The sequence below is a fragment of the Saccoglossus kowalevskii genome, chromosome 5, assembly GCF_978046115.1.
Source record: "Saccoglossus kowalevskii chromosome 5, keSacKowa6.1, whole genome shotgun sequence".
Classification (NCBI taxonomy): domain Eukaryota; kingdom Metazoa; phylum Hemichordata; class Enteropneusta; family Harrimaniidae; genus Saccoglossus; species Saccoglossus kowalevskii.
The window spans coordinates 42907333-42931668 of NC_140645.1; the positions used below are offsets into that span (position 1 = coordinate 42907333).

The 24336-nt window shown below is 32.4% G+C and overlaps 1 protein-coding gene across 1 annotated transcript in view; it reads left to right on the top strand.

Moving 5' to 3' along the window:
- Window positions 1-339: 339 nt before the first annotated feature.
- The window catches only part of LOC102803321 (uncharacterized), an 87918-nt gene continuing 63921 nt past the window's right edge, over window positions 340-24336 (top strand). Inside the window, exon 1 of the mRNA XM_085499444.1 lies at window positions 340-465. The gene's annotated coding sequence lies outside the window, so the exon portion shown is untranslated. The remainder of the gene's footprint in view (window positions 466-24336) is intronic.

Here is a 24336-nt window from a genome sequence, read left to right on the forward strand (position 1 = left end):
CAACTGTTGCAAAGACCTGTATTTTTTTACAGATTTATAAACACTTTTGTTTGAATCATGACATGACCGCAACTATAAAGAATTCAGTACCTGGAACTGTATGAATTTGTTTAGTGAATTGTCTTTCCCAACAGGTCATTGGTTACTCTTTCATCAACAGGATTTCATTGCGTGGGCAGAAAGTGAGTAATGTCGTCATTTTGGATATGTACTAACTTTAGTGTGAATCACAACACGTTTTCAAGGATGTTTACGCGTATGGCCAATCAGAAATTGTCTCTCATACGCATTTAGGCATAGTGTCACGTGACGTGTCTGGGAAAAACAATGACATTCAAAATGGCGACTTGGATTACATGTTCTTAGTTCGTTAGCATCATTCCATCCGTCTACGTACTTTATTCTTGGTGTTTTTCACGTTTTCCTTGATGTGCTAGATTATTTATATTTTGCCTTCATAAATAGGTAAGTTCTCTATCTGTATTTTCAATTGTTTTATGTTTCTGTTGGATAAATTTTGCCGATCGCCTCGCAGACGAACGACTGCGGAAGACACAGGAAATTGAAAGTGACGCGAGCTGTAGCTGACTCAGTCTGGTTACGGTTTCACTGAAGTCTGAAGGAGAACAAAAAACCGTATTATTTGGTATCGTGTTTACCGTTTGTTCTGGTTACCTGCAAATTAGTTGTATGTTTTGTTGAATATCGGTGCACATGCGGAAGTGCGTCGTTGCAAAGACTGAAATCATAAGCGCCAACTTTGACAAAGAAAATATCTCGCTTCACGCTTCCCACTCACTTGAAAACATAGCGGAAGTGGAGATGATGATGTTAATCCAAAAATGGTAACAGACGGACTAGTCTTCCATACTTCTCCATACTGTGTGTGACTGTCACTTTCATGAAAAGATTATTTTACTGCATATTCCGGACTCTATTGTCTGTTTTACTAGTTCATGTATTATTTGTTGTTGAAAATAATTACTCCTGATTTCAACAGTTCCAAATTTAGGCGTTGTTTTTTTTTGTTTTTTTTATAATTATAAATTTATAAAGTTTTATAATAATAATTTTGGGAATGCTAATGTTTAGTTCGTGTTTATCGCATGTTCTATGTGATGAAGTGCAATTGTCTTATATTTGTCTTCATGCTCTTCTTCAAGCTCAGGGAAATCTGTCTATCGTCTAATGGCCAATCATTGAATGAGTCACTGTTGTGGTTTTTAGATTTTCACACCCAGCTTCAAGGGAGGTGGTTATTGAACTTCTTTGTTGACAATTTTATTTAATCAGTGTCTAAACTGTACACAAATATTTCTTGACCCCATTAAATGCCCACAGACTCTGACAACATTGAGGCAAGGTCATTCAAATTAGAAATGAGTGTTTTTGTAGTACAATAGTATATTTAATAATAGTAATAATATCACATTGGTAATGGAATGTGTTCATTGATTCATACATGACAAAGTTCAATGTTTTATTACACCAGAATGTGTTAACAAATTTGCATTTTATCAAATTATGCATGGTCTCTATATCAGCTCAAGTTTCCCCATAGTGTGGTACAAGTGTGGTACATTTCACACTGAAATGCTTACCACATTCTAGCATCACACCAGTCAATGAAATTAATCAATTATGATTTAAATGATAATAAAGCGATTTTAAAAAAAACTAGTTGAAATAGGCTAGAAACATTTTTTGAACATGAAAGACTTAAATTTGGTACTAAATGTATGTACTGTTTAAATATCTATTTCAGTGGTTTAGTGAAGGCAAATATGGTGTATGCAGATTTACATTTCACAACTTGATGATATGTCATGTATATAAACATTTATCTTTATTTTAACAAGAGTAGATTGTAGTGTGATGCAAAACCATAAAATTGATGTAAAACTACAAATTACATGTCACATGTTCATATAATGACTGCTGTTTCATGCCGCTGAGAAACTCATAAAATGTGTGTACATGCCGTTCCAATATTACTGCTGCAAGTAGTGTTTTATAGACTAGGTTAAAATGTGTTAGTAATTTCATTTTGAAATGTCCTGAAATATCCTAAAAATGTGTTATAAGAACACCATAAAATGTGTGATATAAAGGCAGTACATGATTTAGATTGTGAACAACATATTCATAATATGTAATATTGCTTTGGTAGTTCCTTCGGTTTGCTGATATCCTCAACACAACTTTTCATTTAAAGGCCAATGGTCTTCATGTTATATACATCTGAATTGCATGGGATTTGTATTGAATATGAAATGACATAACAACAACTGCAATAATGAAAATGATATGAATTAATTTTATTACAGTATAATTATAAAAATTATATCTTATCACACTTTTTGTCTTATTGATTGATCCCTACATTAAATTGCCAGAATAATTCCTAAAGACATTTGAATTTATTTAATAATGAGTTATCTTTGCTGTGGCTTTTGAATTTGAAAAGCTTACATAGTCATTAATGCGCACCATTCATAATACTGTTTGAATTTTTGAAGTATGTTTATTTTTCCTTAGAGACCACCCAATACCTACAGTGTTTATAAACAATTAGTAATATCATTGTGTTGCTAGGAACTTTAGTTTTACAATGTATTTTGTTTCTGATCATAAGGAACAAGTTTGCATCGAACATGTCAGAGATAAATAAGTCACTTATTACAGCTACTTCTGTTTGAGGTATTTAAAACTCGTATTAAATTGATATAAATTGCATAAAACTATTATTTGAAATTATGGGGGTCAAAATGTATCACTGAGAAAAGAAATGTACATTGCTCTATTTATAGTGCAAATAGTGACTTACATACAAAATATAAATGATAGAGAGGTGTCTATAATCAAAGTCATATTCTAATAGTTTGGCTCACAATAAATTACAGTATTCTTTTAAAGATGTGATTCTAATTAAAGCAAATATAGTACATGCATTACATAATATTTAAATTTTAAGATTGGTATTATAGAAATAATTTAAGTACATGTAGTTCTTTATTTAGAACAAAATTTTCACTTGGTTTAAATTCACAGTAAAACAATGATTTTTACTGTTTGAAAGTTTATGTAATCACTGATTTAGTGTAATTTAGCTGATATTACTTATAAACAATAATGAATAAAAAACGCAGTACTAAAACCATTTATTTTCACTGGCATTTTATTATTTCAATTTTTGAAAAATTTCATTAGGTTTTAAGAAATAAATTAAACTTGGATGGAGACAATGAGCTCTATTGTTATTCTACATGTTCATGTAGATTTAATTTAGCAAGTTTTACTTATCAGCGAAAAATCAAAGCAAAATTAAAAACAAGTGAATAATAAAGGCTTTTACAGTTGTTGTCTATAGTTCAGTCAGTTTTGTGTGTTACTGTCTAATATTACTGACTAACTATATTCAAAGTCATAGAGGTCATGGCACTCCTTGGTGCAGTGTTTACCATATCCGGCATGCAACAAAAGTTGTGAAAATCTCTGTTTTATTTTGCTCTCATTTACCAAAGGGAGAAAATGTGAGATGTTTGCAAACTCCAGAGAGCAGGATGTTTTAATTCAGTAACCAATATTAGTGTATATATGGACTTTATTCTCTATTTATAACATCTAGCATAAATAATATTACCAAACTAGTGGTTGGCTCTGTTTATATATTTCAGTCCATATGTGCAAGTGAGTAGATTGAGACATGGTGTCTGTAATCATCAATCATTCTGAAATTAGTCTCTATATAATCCCTATTTGAAGTGATTCAATTGAAGGTAGTGACAGGCTAATAATTTATCTCAGAAGTACAGTATATAGGAGATTATGATCCTCTCAAACTGACAAACCTGGTCAATTTATATAAATGTATGATGGAATGTTCACCTACATGTTTTTGAAAATAAACTGAAATTACATACCAAAAGTTTTATTGTTCCTAAATAACAATTAATATTTCATAATTCCATGTCTAGTATTATGTATATATGTATATCAATTACACTGAAAAAAGACAAGATGGAAGTTGAAGATAGTGTGTACCTTTAAGCACTGTGTTCTCCTAGGATTTTGTTAACAACTGAGTAATATGAACATGAATACTTTTGGAACTTATGCATAGAATTCTAAGCCGTTACAGACTTTCATTAGAAATTCCACTCTATTTTTTCTACCAAGTTGTATTTGGAAAACAAGAATGACGATACATTGGTTTAAAAATTATTTGTTACCACAAGGCACACAAATAGGTGATTTTCCGTACAATTGCGAGATCTCGCGAGATGCATGAAAAACGCGCGTCGAACGTCTGCCGCAAAAATCGAACGATTTGATTTTGAACTCGAATTTCCTTATTTCGTAGCTCACACCGACCGGCCGATCTTCGACAGAGGAATATTGCTTCCGAATACCCTTACTTAATCGAAATTGCCTATCATCAAATGTGGACAGCACATAATTAAGCATGGAAATGTCCCCAAAATACTTTCGCGTTTGTCGAATCCCACGCGATGTTTGACGCAACTACGACGCTATGACCTTTGTTTGTCCTGTTTTTACGTTCGATTTCACGCATAACGCGTGATTCTCTCAGTGTATGGAAAATGGTTTATTGCTAGGGTTTTTCAATTTCTTAAAATTGGACAGGTTTGTAGTAATTTTGCCTGCCAAATGGATATTTGTATCTGTCTAAAATGTCAGGTTGACAGGTAGCTGGCTAAAAGCCTTGGGGGGGGGGGGGTGTTCCTGTTACCTAGTTCAGGAAGAACACTGTCAAGTATCTTCAGTAAACTTAGTATGACTCATTCTTTACATTTTTAATGACTACATGTTCATGATGTGATATGGAAATTCTGTTGCATTGCAGAGAAAGCCTTCATTGACAAGTAACTTTATTTTGGCCCGTTCAATAAAGCACTAATGCACGTGTTGTTGAAATAAAGATGGGTAATACAGTAATTCAAGGCGTGACACTAAAGGTAGTTCTATAGCCCAGGACACTTGCCCTAACTCACTTGTCTTAACAGACTATAGGAAATATATATGCAACATGTTCTTTATTATGTAATTACTGCATTTACATTTTTGTGCAAGTCTTGATAAGGAAGTACCGTTAAAACCATTGTTGTTTTTACCTCATCACTGATGAGATGAAAAACTCATAGGAAATAGGAGAAGTCAGATTTCAGTTTTTTTTAACCCCTTTCCTGCCAGCACTGTGTACCATACTTTTACAGTGACTTGACCAGATAGGGGTAATATAATCGATGCAAACACTATATGTCTGCAGTGCTGATAGGTAATCAGATCTGCTATTAATTATTCTCATTTATATGTTATAGATTTAGTTATGAGGAAAATTCATTATTATTTTGTATCAGGTGTATTTGAATTCATAAAATTAAAAAGAATGTTTTTCAGATTGCCCAATTTATTTGAAAAACCTTTGTACCTGACAGAGAAATTTTGTGAAAATAAGACTTAAAGGAAATACTATCAGTAATCTACATACTAGGAAATACATGTACTGGAATTGTTGTCCTATTATTTTGTGTGAAACAAGATTCATGATTCAAAATAATGAAATTTCTAGCAGTGAAAATTTTTTAGGGGCCAGAAATTGTAGTGACTTTACAGTCATTTCTGATAATGAAAATTTAATGGCTGTGAGACCAGGAAGAGTTCAAGATAATAAATGTATTGAAAACCAGGAAACTCTGTTTGCAAGTAAAATGTAATTATCAAAACAGGATAGCTTTGGCAAAATCTGATTTCCTCAAGGGCCTCTGTTATCAAAATATGCATTCATGAATCTCAAATTATTTTTACAATGGTCAAAAAATAATACTGGTACAACATCACCAAAGTATTGAATCACTCACTACCATGTACAAGCACATGTTAATAATTCATTTACTTACCAGTAATATTATATCAAATTAGAAGTAATTACAATATTTTTAGTGGCCAGTTTCTAAAAAGACATATGCTGGCCATGCTAGTTATTCTAGTACAGATATTTTTGTGCCAGGCAAAGCATCAGTTTCCGAAATTATATGTTGTTGTTGACTTTTTTGACTTCTTGCACAAATTACCGTAAAAGTGTTGATTGTTCTTTACATATTAGCGTATTTGCTCTATTAGTAGTGCAGGCACTTATGTAAATTATAATGGTGTTTCTATGGTCAAAATAAGTAAATGTGATTTTTTTTTGTTTACATGTGCCTCTATTGAAGATGTGCTTCCAATAGAGCAAATTATAGAATGTATAGTATTTTATTTAATGCAAAATGAAATATAACTTCTAAGACCAATTACATAAACTGCATAAAAAAGGTAATATAATACACTAATAGCTAAACTTTATTGTTGTAAAACAAAAACGTTACTGCAGTGAATTTTGCCTCAAAATCTAGTCACTATATTGCATGTTTTGGACTATTAAAATCTGTTTCGCTACAGTCAGAGTTGCCTCTAAATGAAATCTCTTGCACACTCACCTTTGGGTCGACCCCTTTCGGGTGTTCAACAGTTTCAGATAGAGACATACCTACCACTACCACTACCTGTATTCCCAAAAATCATAGTAACCACAACACAAACACACATAATGCTCGGTATTGTTGGTGAAATGTTTATCTTTCTTGATTTGCTATAGATTTGGTGAGTTATTCTAGTACTAGGTGTGACAGTCAAAACACAATTAGGTATACCTGATGACACACGCATTTCAGTTTCCTGAAATAGGAAGTCGGGCAATTAATCAGGTCATGAACTTTGTGACGTTCCTGCACGCAGTGGAAGTCTACATAAATGCACGGTAACAATGCATACTAAATAAATCACAGCCAATCTTACAAAACAGAAGGACACCATGTTCATAAATTATCTTTTTTTATTCTAAACCAAATTGGTTCTTGTGACTCTTCCTGTTTATCTGAAAAAAAAATATGAGAAAGTCTTGGTGTATAGAATTGACGTCATATAAATTATTAGAAAGGTCCTTGACTAGTAAAGTTCATGTTGAAGTTGTACTCTGGTACCATTCCTATGGATAGTCATGGTTTGAATTTTTGGGAACTGTTCAATAGCAAAACCTGCGACCCACAGTAATTTGGAATCTGTTGACTCATCAAATATTCCATACAATTAGTGTGGACACAATTAAATATTTCACATAAGTTCCAAGAATGATCTTGAAGTAGAATGATCTCAGAGTGGAACTTCATGAGATAATTACTATAATGTACATGGTCATGTATTCTTGATTAATCTTATTATTAGGGGAAGTCAACCAGCCAATAGTTTTAGTTTGTGTGTTATCACACTTTGAAAATATTTCAAAGGAGAATGTGAAAAATGATATTCAGATCTCAAATTAATACTTCATTAGTCACTGAAGCCCTACTCTACATGGTTGTTGATAGTCCCATAGTTATCTTATGTACACAGTTTCCTGTTGTGAACAAAAAAGATATGAAGAATATTTGTTTCAGGTGATCCATAAAAGTAGGAAAAAATATTAGATATTACCTTAAGTGTTATGGATGTGTTTGAATGTCTTCATGTTTTGAAAAATGTGCATCACATTTATCTCGCCCTTTTTAGCTCCGCTGTCGACTTTGTCGAGCGGAGCTTATCATATGAGTGATTGTCCGTCGTCCGTGTCAATGTTTTACTTTTTCGACTTCTTCTTGAAAACTACAAGCCTGAATGCTTTGATACTTGGTGTATATGTACCTTGGGTAGACCTCTCTTAGGTTTGTTCATTTCATGTTGATATCTTCAATTCTCTAATTTTGGTGAATATTTTTGTCATTTTTGGTAAAAAGTGATATTTTCGACTTCTTGTTAAAAACCGCAAGTGCAAATGCTTTGATATTACATATATAGGTATGACATGTGGACCTCTCTCAGATTTGTTCATTTTGTAATGATATCTTCAATTCTCTAATTTTGGTGAATATTTTTGTCATTTTTGGTCAAAAGTGATATTTTCGACTTCTTGTTAAAAACCGCAAGTCCAATTGCTTTGATACTACATATATAGGTACTACATGTGGACCTCTCTCAGATTTGTTCATTTCGTGATGATATCTTCAATTTCCTATTTTTGGTGAATATTTTTGTCATTTTTGGTAAAAAGTGATATTTTCGACTTCTTGTTAAAAACCGCAAGTCCGATTGCTTTGATATTACATATATAGGTACTACATGTGGACCTCTCTCAGATTTGTTCATTTCGTGATGATATCTTCAATTCTCTAATTTTGGTGAATATTTTTGGAATTTTTGGTAAAAAGTGATATTTTTGACTTCTTGTTAAAAACCGCAAGTCCAATTGCTTTGATACTACATATATAGGTACTACATGTGGACCTCTCTCAGATTTGTTCATTTCGTGATGATATCTTCAATTCTCTAATTTTGGTGAATATTTTTGGAATTTTTGGTAAAAAGTGATATTTTCGACTTCTTGTTAAAAACCGCAAGTCCAATTGCTTTGATACTACATATATAGGTACTACATGTGGACCTCTCTCAGATTTGTTCATTTCGTGATGATATCTTCAATTTTCTATTTTTGGTGAATATTTTTGTCATTTTTGATAAAAAGTGATATTTTCGACTTCTTGTTAAAAACCGCAAGTCTGATTGCTTTGATATTACATATATAGGTACTACATGTGGACCTCTCTCAGATTTGTTCATTTCGTGATGATATCTTCAATTCTCTAATTTTGGTGAATATTTTTGTAATTTTTGGTAAAAAGTGATATTTTCGACTTGTTAAAAACCAATAGTTCAATTGCTTTGATATTACATATATAGATACTACATGTAGACCTTTCTCAGATTTGTTCATTTTGTGATGATATATTCAGTTCTCTAATTTTGGTAAATATTTTTGTCATTTTTGGTAAAAGGTGATATTTTCGACTTCTTGTTAAAAACTGTAAGTCCGATTGCTTTGATACTATTCATATTGTTCATTTTCTAATGATGTCTTCAGTTCTTTAATTGAAATGTGCATTGCTAACAGCGGAGCTATCTCAGCCGATAGGCTGCTTGTTTTGTTCACTTTGAGCGTAGAAGCACTATACATGAAGCATCACTGAAGACAAAATGAATTGCTGTATTACCCACCGATTGAAATACTGTATTTGCTTGATTAGAAGCGCTAATCCAATAGAAGCTCATATAAACTAAAAAGTCATGTATGTGGTATAGGCATTTATAGACACACCTCTGTAATTTATGAAAGTGTATGTACCGGTACTACTAATAGAGCAAATCATTAAAATGCTCATTGTAAATTGTATTTTGCGAGAAGTACATTTCACAGTGAGAATCACTTAATGATGTGGCAAAAATATTTATTTTATTGGTATTCTGAGCCTGATAATATATAATACTTTCAAATTATTCTAGGGATTATAAGATATGATATAGTTTGTATTTGATATCTTCCAGATATTTTACTGTCATTAAAATTGACTGTATGTACATGTATTGTAGCATATCCACTGTAGGTCAGTGAGCTGTCATTCCACATTTAGATCTTTGTGGAGATGACGTGATGTGTGTCACAATAGCGTTGTATACATGCGTCTATCATAAAGTCAAATTAAAGATATATTATGTATATACCATTTTTGCTGTATTTGAAATGCCTCTCCAATAGAGGCACATCGTAAGCAAAATTTGTTTACTTTCAATTATTATTTGATATTACCAGTAGGTCCAAATTAGCACTATCCATACTTGTTCTATTAATATTTTGCTTGCACTTACATGTACATAGATGTACATGTATCACATATTTTAATGATCCAGTACCGGTTTATAATAAATGCAATTATTGACCTAGATGTGCTTTTTAGAAACACATTTCTCATACATGATAAAGTAAATACGGTTCAACATTTGCACAAGGGATACACTGATCAATGCAAGCATGAAAATAAAAATGTTTCTGTACATATCCCTAGATTGGATGTCCCTAGTTTCCCTATTGAGATGCTAGGCAATATATCTTGTATTTACAAATACACCATACGGTGATGAGGCTATATAAAATAATGTTTTTTTATTTCTACTGGTACAGTATTACCAAGTTATCCCAGCACTGATTTCATCCAATTTCAAATTGCAATATTGTGAATTACCAATACAGTCCATCCTGTCTATAATGGTCACCCAGTGGACCAAGCCAAAGTGACCACTATAGAGAGGTGGCCTTTCTGTAAAGGGTGGGGCGTGTCTTAACCTGAATCAGTGGGCGTGGCATTTGAGAAAAGCTATTAGGGAATGAATAGGTAGGATTGGGGCATGGCATATAAAATGTAAATGAACACACCATATATATGTTGAACTGTTTATTAGTATGAATAAATAAATATGTACAGTGTTTTACAAAACTCAGTTGTCATACTACATTGTATTAACATTTTTGTAATGTATAATTCATTATAACAAATCATGTTATTGTACGTTACGGGTTGTACATGTACTCTCATTGGCTTAAAAAAATCACAAACTGACGTCTGTTTTGCTTGGGTTATTTTCTCGCTGTGCTTTTTGCTAAAAATGTCCTCTAAATCTGAAATAATACCCAACATTTTAGCTGCAATTTAATTTCACTGAAAACAGCAAATTGGGTAAGCATGAATTATTTTTTGAATTTGCATCGGCCTAAATGCCAATGAGAGAGAAAAACAAATTTGTAGCAGTGGACTTTATCTAAAAAACCAGCAAAGCAGTGAAGGGAAAACGATTTTATCTAAAATTATCGGAAAAATAAATTCAAGGATCTAAATTCAAATGTATTGAAGGAGAAATAGTTCACCTTGTTGACCTTCATATAAATATTTTCCAATTCTGATAACAGTATGTTTGTTATCCCTTGTAAATAAAGTGGTTTACAGTAATTGTAAACATTTTGAATTAGTAATCTAGAATCTGGACTGCATGTATCAAACATGCTGACAATGATTCTATAAGAAACCTGTCTATTCATTGAATAATTAAATTCCATCTAACAATACAGTTTTACTGTCAGCTGTAATGGATTTTATGAGGTCTACTACATCAGCATTCAATTTAAAATGTGTATACCATATGTATCATCATATCTGTTTCTTTTGGAACAAATTTTCTGGTAGCTGCACTGTAGTAGTGTCCACTGTAATTGGTTAATTAGTGTCTAATAATTGTTGTATTGTTGATGGTGTCATCATAGAAATTAAAATACTAAAATAAACAAACATAAAAAATGCTTTAAATTGTTAAACCCTGACCTTCATTGTGTTGAACATCATGGCAGATGAAGCCACTCATACAGTGTGGATACTTATAAATCAAATTTGATGTATTTGTAAAAAAATAAATAATCTTTGAATTCATGATATGATATTCCAAGCTAAGTAATCAAAACTGCATGTTGTATGCCTAATTAGTATTATGCATAAATTGAAATGCAAGTAAGGTGGTGCAATTTGCATAGTCAAATTAACCTTGTTTTGCTTCTGGTATCTAAAAACGTATATGGAAATATAATAAGGTAGTGGACAATTGTTTCTTATTCTAAATTTGTGAACTAAACTTGAAACCTAGTAAAAAGGCTCAAACATCAAAATAGTGAACTTAAATGCCAGTGAAAATAAGTGGTTTTACAAATACACCAAAGGAGTCCAAGTCACATGTACATTCACCTTTAGAAGTATAATTTACATGCAATTAGTTCTTTGAATGAAATTATTATGTAAACAAAAAATGTTTATACAATAGTCATAGAAAGTAACAATGTCATCTGTAAGATAAGGTAAGCTTTATTACAGCTGTATAGAAAACACATTTCTATTTGGGCAAAACAAATGTAATATAGAAATGAAATTCTCGCTATAAATATTATGCAGATTTGGTAAAAGTATAAAACTTTCTCAATGTGAATAACGATGTTCAATATTTATGATTCCTCTCTCTCCATTTTGATCCATTTTCTTTTAATTGTGCATGAATAAACGTGTCTTCCATTATTCTGTTTTCATGTACACATGTTGTGTTTAGGGTTTTCTTTAAAAGGCACCAGGCTTCTAATTTAGCATGCACCTACTGAACACACTCCAATTGAACATTTTTAGAGGTTACCCTGTAAAAGCTATTTGGCTTACTTCAGAAGGTCCTTTATGTGCCGACGACCATTGCAGATGACACCCACAGTGATTAAGTTTCTTTTCCGAAATTAATTTGTAATTCATATTTCTTAAATATCACTATTATGGAGTGAAACAATTCTTGATTTTACTTGCCTAGATAAAAAATTCATTTGGTGCTGAAGGAGTTTTCAAACTGCTTTGAATAATGTATGTGGGAGTTGATGTTTTGGTTGCAAACACTTGACATGTCTGTAAATAGGATATCCTTGTGGGCTGTCCACTTGAACATGTACACACATAGTTTGAAGAAGGTAGGACCTTCAATAGTACTATTTATTCTCTAATTATCTGTGTAAACACACATTGTTGACCCTTCTATTGTGAGTAGGATCACACCTGTATGAAAAGGACAGTAATGGATGGAGCTATAGCACAGTGTAATGGTCCCAAATGATTACTGTACCTTGTCCTGATAAATGTATCCCATGAGAGATATTGTAGATTGTTATGTCCCCTGTTCCCATCCTTGCAATATAGTCAGTTTGAATTATGGGAACCAGACCTTCTGAGCCATTGCCCAGAGAAATAAAACTGACTACTGTATTTTCTATTGTATAAAAAGCACATCAGTGTTGTATTTTGTGTTATTTTTTGTGAATGTTACTCTGTGAATCTGGGAAACATTTCTTTCTATTTTATGAATTTTGTATTTAAAGTGAAGGTGGTGTTGAGATGAAATCACACCATTTCTCAGTACCAAATTTACTTTGGGGAAAAACTGAACTACATCATCAGTAGAAGCACACATACAACATAAATTCCATTTATTGTGTGCTGGATTGGAAAAATATGATGATAGACACGTCTCAGCCATTAAGTAAGTGTATGCGATACTAATAGAGAAAATACATGTATAGTTAAAATTGTTAATTAGTTCTTATTTCATGAGAAAATAAATGTGTATTACAATGAAACTACTTATTGTTATAAAATGTGCATGCCCAACAAATTAGATGTTCTGAAAACAGAATTTGAGGGTATTCAATCCCGACTTGAATTGTTTTATTCATGTCATGCATATTCTCATTATCAGAGAATCCTTCTTTCAGTGCTTAATATTTTCTGCACAACTGATCAGAATTGCATCATTGAATTCCCCTTACTATGGTAATAAAAAATGGTTTATTCTGATATTTTAAGCCTAAAGTTATAAAACCTCAAACACAGTCTCCCTAACAAATCATAGAGCAAGCCATGAGTGTCCTTAACAATAAATCAAATTAAAGTTTGAATAAAATTGCAAATCCTGCTATACTGCAGTAAGCACCTCGATGGTTTGTTGTATAGATGAAGCAACTGCAAGGGATATTGTTCACAGAATTATTAAAAATTGTAATTAACAGTTAAAAGCCCATTGGTCAATCAGCCAGCTGGGAAAATTGTTCATGAATGCCCTTTACTATACCGGTATTGTATTTTTTTTTTAAATTGTTATTAATTAAACTACTGCCAACAGACAAAAAACCTAATTATAGACTTGCACATTCGAATATTTCACAAATAAAACAACATTTAGGAGCAATTGTAATATGAATGAAGGGATTTATGTAAACAAATTGGGAATTTGTCGACTTATTTTCCCAAATGGTTGCAAAGTGATATATAATTATTTGAAGAATATAATAAATTTGAAACATTTCTTTCAAACTCGTTCAATTTTATTAACAAGAAATGTTTGTGAGGGAGAGAACATTGATCAAAGATACTCCTCACTAATGTTGTATATAAAGTTTTAAGATGAACACTATTAAAATATTTACTCGTTTGTTTTAGAAAAATATGTTAGTGTTCAGCAAAAGATGCATCTGCTACATGTACATATATCATAATAAAGTGTCTTTTGTTCAACAAATGTGTGCCGTATTTGTTCTATTATAAGCACATCTCCAATAGAATCATCAAAATATTACCTATTTTGACCATAGAAACATTCTACATAATTTGCACTTATGTTACTAATAGAGCAAATACTGTACTGTTAAATTATCTGATGGCATTTCAAATGTTTATAGCTTTTCACTGCAACCTGTATACATGCACTTCAACTAAACTATGCCAAGGATAGTTGACATCAAAGGAGCACATTATTGTACAGATGGACTGGCATAAGTATGACTATTGTATAAATCAGAGTGTTCCTTCCATCAAACCATCAATTTTTTCTGAGATAATCTCAAACTCAAATATTATTAATCACAATCTGTAAAATATGATAATCCAGATAGTTTCAGTTAATTGCTGTGATCGATTACTGCTGCTATTTACTGTTGATTACTGGTATACAGTACATATACTATGATATAGAAAGCAAGGACCTCTAATGACCATCCGCATGTAATTGAGCAAAAAAAATACTTGGAGTGAAACCCAGGCACACCTGGTACAATTCTAAAGAGTATATATATTTGTAAATAAGGATATAGCCTTGCCACAGAGAATAGACCAAGGTCTGTATCCCACTGTGAAATCCATGGTCATAATATTGTACTGGTACCAGGGACATGCTTATATTGTGTTGCTATGCAAACAGATTGGCTGATGTACTGTGCAAAACATGTAAATGACTGTCATGGTCTGCTGCTGATGCCAGAGAGTTATTAACAAGCAGGTATGTCACAATTCTAATGTACATGCTGTATTTGCTGCGAGTGTTTCCACACTACATGCATGTGCGTTTATCCATGGTCATGTAGAGTTCAAATGTAATATTCATAGTAGTCTGCTTAAACATTGTCTGCATCCATGGATGTCACGTGACCTGTAATGGTCCCATGGTTAGATTAAATGTACATGCACCTAAGGCTCCTAATGCAAGGCCAGTCGCTGTAAACCCTATTTCATCTTATGGCAAGGACATGGTTATATATCCATGTGCTTGTAAATGTCAATTCATGTATGTAGAGTGCTGGGCTTCCAATTTCGCTTTATGCAAATGTATCCGATGTTATTTATTAATCGCAATGAAATAAAATGGCCCAGTCATCGTGTAGCAACTGTTTATATCATATTTTGGGTCAGACAGTTTATTATACAAGTGTTTTATATGTCACATGGGACCCATATTAGACATAGTGACTGTCATACTTTACAATTCTCACTGCTACAAATTTTGAACAAATGGCACTGCAAGAGCAAAATCCTATTTGTGACAGAGTTTTGAATGTATACAGTCAATAAAATAATCATGTTCATCAGTCAGCAAATACTTGTGTACTTTGAAAAAAACAGCTAGAGGATGATTTGAAATACATTTGTACATGTAAATAAATGAGTAACTGAATATGCCTGCTTTTCTGCACACTGCAATGTAATAAGCCTTTCCATCCTGGCCTGCTTTTCTGCACATTGCAATGTAATCAGCCCTTCCATCTCCTGGCTTGCTTTTCTGCACACTGCACTGTATATTGAAACCATGCGGAATAATTAAATCATCAGGTAATGATATCATATACCTCCAGATTACTGATGTATAATCAATCTTTGATTGATAAATTGTGATGAGCAATTACAATACCTTGCTTTCATTTTCATAAGTGTTGAAATTCTTTTGTAACCTTAGTGTAGTGACTACTGTACTCTTGGTAAAAGAAACACTCATGTTTGCATGTATCAACTTCCTGATTTTTTACTGATAGTACAAAAACATTTTCTAACTCTCACCAAATGCAGCAGCTTATTTTATTTTTAACTTTTTATTAGGTTTTGTTCTTATTTTTGTTTGAAGTATTTTTGTTTGGTGTAATAAAAATCATTATTATTTATATCATGCAGTTTGTCATGTTAAGTATTCATGACTATGTTTTAATTGGAGCAAACAAAAAAATGAACCTGCACTGTAAACTGACTAGTCTTAATCTAATATCAGAAATATTTTTTCAAGGACTAAAAATAAACTTGTGATTCATTTATTTGAAATCACAAACTGTCAACCAAAAACACAACAAATAATTGAATTAAAAAATATCCTGTTCTGCTCAAATTATCATGTTTGCTCTATTACTCTGGAAGGAGCACATGTAAACTCAAAATTGCCTTTTATTGTATACAATGTACAAGGTAATTAAAATGTGACTAACATTAAGGCAGTTGGAGCTAAATGCATATTTTGTATTACCTGTACTGAGCATGTTACTGCACTAAATGCAATGCATTATGGGAGACAACCTCCAATGGTATATAATGGAAAACTATTATATTGTAAACTGACATACATTTTTTGAAAATGTTCATTAATAAATAATATACAACTTTTTCGAAATTTTGAAAAATGAAGTAATAATCCCACCATAGAAACCAGCATAAAAAAATGTCACTTATGACCAGTTTCCATGACATTTCCTGTATCTCAAAAAATTGTCTGATTTCATCTCCGGTATCCTGGTGGCATGAACAAACTATTCTTTCTTTAGTTATTATTGTAATATCATCTGATCTCTTATTGTATATGTTGTTTTGTGGTCGTACAATAATATCATGCTAACTTGAGAAAAGATGTACATATAAGTGAGACTGGAAATCCCAAGGCAGGTAGCCTAACTGTCATTAAGTCTGTAGACAAAGATGTGCCCCTGACTCCTGCCGCTGGAAGTAACTGATAATACAATACATAATTATTCTGGTACAATGTGGGGACATGTACCCACTTTAATCAGCTACATGTAATAATAGTGTATACACATTTTAGGTGTGGATTGGTTTTACAAAAGCACCTCAGAATGATAGGTATGCAGAGGCATACAGTACAAGCTGTTGTTTCCCATGAAATGTAAGCTATGTAGCATACCAATGTATACCTATCGGTTCTCAACCTTCTTTATTCTGAGACCAAACAGTAACTACACCTATCCATGTACATTGTATATGTCACTGAACTATAATGACCAGGCTTTTATGTTCAACAATAACATACCCACAGTGTCATGGTGTGTTTATTTGATACAAACTGACAGAGTATAACAGATTACCTCCTTTTCTCACACACTACATATGTCTGAGTTTCTGCTAGTCAATCTGGGTTCTGAGGAATTCATTCTATGACTGACCTAGCTAAATTACACGGGCAGTTATTTTGAATCAGATAGAAACTTAATTTAAGATGAATCAGTTAATTTCCTACAGTACAGTCCAAGCATAACTTAACTCCCTACCTTCGTATCAGTTGCTTTTGCCTATACATTAAAAATTAGATTTGAAGCCAATGTCATTGTCATCAACAATTTTAACTTAACAGAAAATTTATGTTACAAATATGAAATATATTCAGGCAGATTATTGTAAAACAAGTTGAAATAGCTTCATCTCATTTTAGCGAATTTGACTTGATACATGAATTAACAGAAACTTAATTTAGCTAAACAATATGCCAACAATCTCATTGTGAGAATATACTTCAAATTAGTGACATTTTAAATTAGCCAAATTACAGATTAGCTAAATTAGCTAAAATAACATGTTAGTTAAAACAACATAATTTACAGTACTCTGCACAATTTAGATAATTGGTAGTTTTAAAAGCAGGCTAAACTAACGTTAAGCCAGCTAAAAGCTAGATAAATGCTAAGATACCCTTGCATCATATCGTACATGTACTACAGGTCAGCCCATATTTTATATCAATGCTTGAATCTACAATTTACTGTAAAACACTGATATGTATTATGTGGTAGCATGTTTTAGCAAAATTGTCATTTGCATCAATGAAAAGTCTGGGTTGCTGGAGTTGTAGTCAGTAATGATAATGTGTGACCATGGAACTATAAACCCCAGGAAGAACAACGAAACTAAGAGGATTAAAAAAACCTTTGTCTTAGTTTATCTTACAGTGCTTTCGCTTTTGTTTCCACGACATTAGTCATACTCCATGTTAGTTGCCGCCGATACGCCCGTTTCAACCGCTTTGCTGGAAACGGAAAACTTGAAAAAAAAATTTCATATCTGCGCAGTAAAATATTTCATTCACTACGCATGCGCAAACAAGTCGGTCTGCAGGGTGACCTTCAGTGTACCGGAAATCATGCAACGGGTCGGAGTTTTAGCGAGTTTTCATAATTTTTAATGTCGTTTTTAGATTACTTCTTGTTTTTTTCAACCCTCGAAAAAATAAGGTTGCGAAAGTTTGCGAAACATGGGGTTTGGTGAGCTGTTTGTTGTTGAGATATCCCGACTAATTCCGTGTTTCCCTTCGATCGCCAGAAGTGGCAATGTGTTTTTTTTTTCCCGTTGAATGTCGATCATTTATCAGTGTTTTTATCTTGGCGCCATTGTTTTTTTATGCTATAACCGGAACAACTCGGTCACGTGATCTCCCGGAGTCGTCCGATTGACTCCGAAAATGACCGATAGTCGGAGATAAACGTTCATTTGCGTAAATCGGCTTATTTTTTAATGCGACAAAATAAACAGTCAAAATAAACTTTCGACATCGCGGCAACTATCATAGTTCAAAGGAAACGAAGTGGTTGTTCTTCCTGGGGTTTATAGTTCCATGGTGTGACATAATAACTGGCATGTTTGCTTAGTATCAAGGTGATTGTGTTTGTGACTTTGGTTGGAACATACCAAAGAAACCCTCAGTAATGTCAAAACAACAAAAACAAAAACACTCATGACAAACAGAACTTATAGAACTAAAACATATCAAGAACATAAAATATAAATTTGCTAAAAATAAAAATGCTAAGAATGAAAGAATCATTGCTTGAAACAATATTGAGAATTCATCCATGCTAAAATTCTTTAACTTTGGGGCATAGATGAACAGGGCTGCAGGAATCTAGATCTACCAGGTTTGATATAGTGTATGAAATAGTACTAACTTACAAGCTTGCAGCATTCAGTGTTGACAATTGACCTCCAGTCCAAGGAAATCAGGCAGTGTAGATAATAAATCATAGTATCCTTGTCATAACTAGTTGTGAATTATTGCTGGATAACTTATCCCCAAACAGGGCCCTCTATAAAGTCTAATAATAATAAATGTTCTTCTAGCTACGGTATACATTGGCCCTCTATTAAGAGCTGTGCTTGTAATGAAGAAAACACGTAGCCCATGCAAAGGTACATTCTCCTCAGATTAAATGAATGGCAGCTAATTTGCATAATAATAATATATAATTTGTAGCCGTGTTTAGTAACCTCAATTGTTTCTTAAAACTCTATGTATAGGAAAATTTCTCAGAGCTTGGTTAATTTGCATAACAAATAAACATGTTAATTATCTTTATTGTGGCAATTATTATGATAATTTAGTTTTATTTTTAGCTCCGCTGTCGACTTTGTCGAGCGGAGCTTATCTTATGAGTGATTGTCCGGCGTCCAGCGTCGTCCGTGTCAATGTTTTACTTTTTCAACTTCTTCTTGAAAACTACAAGTCTGAATGCTTTGATACTTGGTGTATATGTACTTTGGGTAAACCTCTCTTAGATTTGTTCATTTCATGATGATATCTTCAATTCTCTAATTTTGGTGAATATTTTTGTCATTTTTGGTAAAAAGTGATATTTTCAACTTTTTGTTAAAAACCGCAAGTCCAATTGCTATGATATTACATATATAGGTACTACATGTGGACCTCTCTCAGATTTGTTCATTTTGTAATGAAATCTTTAATTCTCTAATTTTGGTGAATATTTTTGTCATTTTGGGTAAAAAGTGATATTTTTGACTTCTTGTTAAAAACCGCAAGTCCAATTGCTTTGATATTACATATATAGGTACTACATGTAGACCTCTCTCAGATTTGTTCATTTTGTAATGATATCTTTAATTTTCTAATTTTGGTGAATATTTTTGTCATTTTTGGTAAAAAGTGATATTTTGACTTCTTGTTAAAAACCTCAAGTCCAATTGCTTTGATATTACAAATGTACATATATAGGTACTACATGTGGACCTCTTTCAGATTTGTTCATTTCGTGATGATATCTTCAATTCTCTAATTTTGGTGAATATTTTTGTCATTTTTGGTAGAAAGTGATATTTTTGACTTCTTGTTAAAAACTGTAAGTCCGATTGCTTTGATACTATACATATTGTTCATTTTATAATGATATCTTCTGTTCTTTAATTGAAATGTGCATTGCTAACAGCGGAGCTATCTCAGAAGAGAGGCTGCTTGTTAAGTTATTTTACCTTCTCTCCCCCCACCCACACACATGGAGCAAATGTGGTGTGAGACCCTTGAACCTTTTTTAGTGTTGAAATTAGTTCAGCTATTAAAGTGGAAATAATGTACTGACTCTTTGGGCAATACTGATCCAGCTTTCAACATGTGCTGAAGAAATGAAGAGAAGTATTTAAAACTATTGAAGTGCCATGAATGATTGTTTTTTGTTTTTCTTCAAATTTGTTCATATACTTTAATTTAATTGTACTGAACCAAAATTGTTGTACTAAATGAGTATACACAGGATATGAGAAAAACCTAGATATTTTATTTCTAGCTGTCTGAATATTATTATTATTCAGTATAGGTGACTGAACTAGACTGTATTATGTGACAGTTGGTACATCAATATTCATTTTGTCTTACATGGATTAAAATTGTACCAACAGATTCTGCTTCTACATGTATGTGTCCTTTGAAAAATGCAGTGCAATAAATACTGTTGTGATTTTATATGGCTGCCAACTGTTTTACTGCGTTATTTTTTCAATCAATAAGTGTCTAATGTCATGTATGAGTAAAGCATGGAGATTAATGAAGTCAGATTATATTTATATACAGTAAAACATTTTATTTTTACTGGCATTTAATTCTACTTCATAAATTGCATGATAATGATCATTGGTATTTGTGTTTAATTGTGAAGCTATTGTCTCATGTCACTATGAAATAGCATCCTTTTTTTGTTGCAGTTGTGTATTTTGAGAAACTTGTCTTAATATTTTTCAAAAATCGCTTTTTTTAGAACTCCATAATAAAGCATAGACTTTCGACAGTCCTCAGGCCTAATTTGTAGTATACTAAACCAGCAAACGTTGAAGGCGTTTCGTCGTTTGCAAGAAATGCCACAGGCATTTCAGCGAAGGCTGAGGACGGTTAACGCTTTTAAACATCCTATCGCGGCATTACATGGTTTCATTTTTTGTTACTTTTTAAGTAAATGAAAAAAACAAAGTACCCCATCATTTACAATACATGTATATAATTCTTTTTTAAAGTAAATATTCTTATATTGCTCGAAAGTACAATTTATTAAAAAAGGTACAAGTTCTGGGTATTTGAAATCTTGGGTAGGTTTCTACCTTAAGTTCAAAAACTTGGCAAGGAGACTAGGAGTTATATTGTTATTTTTCATGTTCGCACAGATTTCACTTATCGGCAAAAATAATAAAATTAAAAATCGATGAATAATTGATGTGTTTACATTCAGTGTAATTTGTTATTTAGGAAAACCTTAGTGTTTCTGCTTTTGATAGTGTCTGGCTGCATATTACCGGTATATAAAAAAAAATTTAATGCACTCGTTTTTGGAAATCTCCTGAATGTGATTATATTATTGTGAATTTTTTAAAACAAAAGGGACTAAGAATCTTGATTGTTAGAAATTATTCTTCTCAGACACTTATCTTACATTTCTAGGGGGAAAACATTTACCGGTATATTAAAACTGCATATGGTAAACACAATAAGTTGAATGACATTAGATGTATTAGAATGTATTAACTGTCTTCAGTGAATATAATAAGGTAATCTACACTCCATGCTGTTAAAATGTCTAACATGTATGCGGAAGGTCTAGGATTCAATTACGACTCAATTCACTTTCAAATCTCTCCTTGCCAAAGTGTTACATGTATTTGTTTTAACAGTTTTTGTTGACCTCAATATCTTCTTTCCCCTTGCAGGTTTGTGGGAAATTAATTCGAAAATTTTAGTCAAGATACCATACAAAGTAAATAAATGACTGTGGTACTTATATTTGCCATTAAAGCCATTTTATTATTGTCTGGAGAGAAAATAAGAAAAGCATTTTAAAACAGTTTGAGCCAAATTACAATTTTGGACTATTGAGCTTACACATATATGCAAAGAATTAAGGAGATAATCTCCCATTGTATATAATGGAAAGCTATTAGCACCCTGAAAACTAAATTATAAGTCTTTTTTTTTTAAATGTTTTCACAATATCCATGTCAATAATAACATAATTTTTCAGTCTATCTCACCAAGTAAAATTTAGAGATATTATGCAGTCCATAAAGATTTTATCATACATCTTATATGTGTAATTACAATTTTACCACGGCGTGACCTCAAACACACAGCATAATTTTGAATGACGCATTTTGTTTTGATTGATGTAAGCTGGGCGTGCTGGACGGGGGTGGGAGGTGGTGTGATCGGGAAATTATTGCCCTGATGTGAGGGCGCACTTCCCATAGCGTTACAAGGCCTGGCAATACGAGGTGTATGATGAGAAGTAATACCAGTATCTCACCAAAGAAACCAGTGATATTTTTTACTATGGTATCTTGAAAAGTTGTCCAGTGACCTTAATATGATGAGAATATGCATGTTTCGTAAATAATGGTCACTCATTCTGGTATTCTCCATTTGTAGGTATTACAGTAATGATTGTAAATAGTGTGTGTCATTTTTTGCCATGTTATAATGTAAACTGTTTTTTACTTCAGTGATAACTGAATGAATATTTTTGCTAATGTAATTGATAATTCTTGTATATTGAATTTACATGTACCTACATGTATGGAAAGTACCAGGATGTGTGACCTTCTTTAAGGTCATGTACAAGGCATTTGCAAATACATGTACATGTATATGGCTGGTCTGATTGTATCTGCTCCAGACCCCAAGTTGATGAGTTTCTACTTTATCTTTATTTTTTATCTATCACTTTCATTATGCCATGTTCAGTTATACATGGTGGAAATCCAGGTTTTAATCCCTATTCCATGTAAGTTGTTCTCACCGGGAAATTAATATGTGGGGCAGAATTTAGTGATAGTTAAATTTGAGACAATCATACCTGTTTATGTGAGACTCAAGACAACTATTTTGTTCATGTGATATCCTGGAGATTAGTATCCTCATATGAACATATTTAATTTTTGCCTTTTGTATTTCAATTTACATTTATAAATTGTCACATGTATAATAATCCTCACTTTTTGAGGCTGTTTAACTCATCAAACACATGAATAGCTACAAATTACTGATATCTATTGTATTAAAAAGCTCTAGCTGGCAAAACCTTGAACAGTATCCTATTAGCAAAATTCTCATGAAAACACTGCATGTACTGCACTACACTCTTGGATTTCTAAGTTCACTCACTTCTTGCAGTATCCATGCAAACTCATCAACACTCAGATAAGCTGGAAATACCCCAGAGATCATATTGATGTAGAAACACCTGACTATAGTGTATATCTATTTATTTGATAGGAACTATATGGGTTCTTTTATTCTGATCTATTCATGTTTTTTCCATGACATACTAATCCTTTTCTTGTAACTAATTAATAATTTAAAATATGTAAAATATAAACGAGTCTGGTGTTTATTATCCATGACACCTTCTTTATTTACAAAGACAGGTTGATTCTCAATGAAAGAGGTAGATTTGTCAATTATGTATTTGTTATGGATAAAAATGCAATTAAAATCTTGGGGCTATCATGTGATATATTTGATCGTATGGATATATTTACACACAGTTTGTAAGAACGATTTGAGGATTTACCCATATTTACACACAGTTTGTAAGGACGATTTGAGGATTTATCCATATTTACACACAGTTTGTAAGAACGATTTGAGGATTTACCCATATTTACCAATGTTATGAATTTATGTGATATTCCCAAGATCCCAATAAAACTTAGATACATGTATGATTCTAAAATGAATTATCAGAAACAAATACACGATTGAGTATTTAACAACAAATTCAGTATAAATGAATGTTTACATCTACTTATCGTATTGTATGGACACAAGGAAGGCAGCATTTATTCCATGGCCACCAGAATATTCATCATACCACATTACCATGTACTTGTAACAGTTGTGTATGAAACCAATAAACTCAAACTAAATCTACTGTAATGTGCGCAGGAATCTTTCACCACTTTGTGCAATTTTGATTGGCTG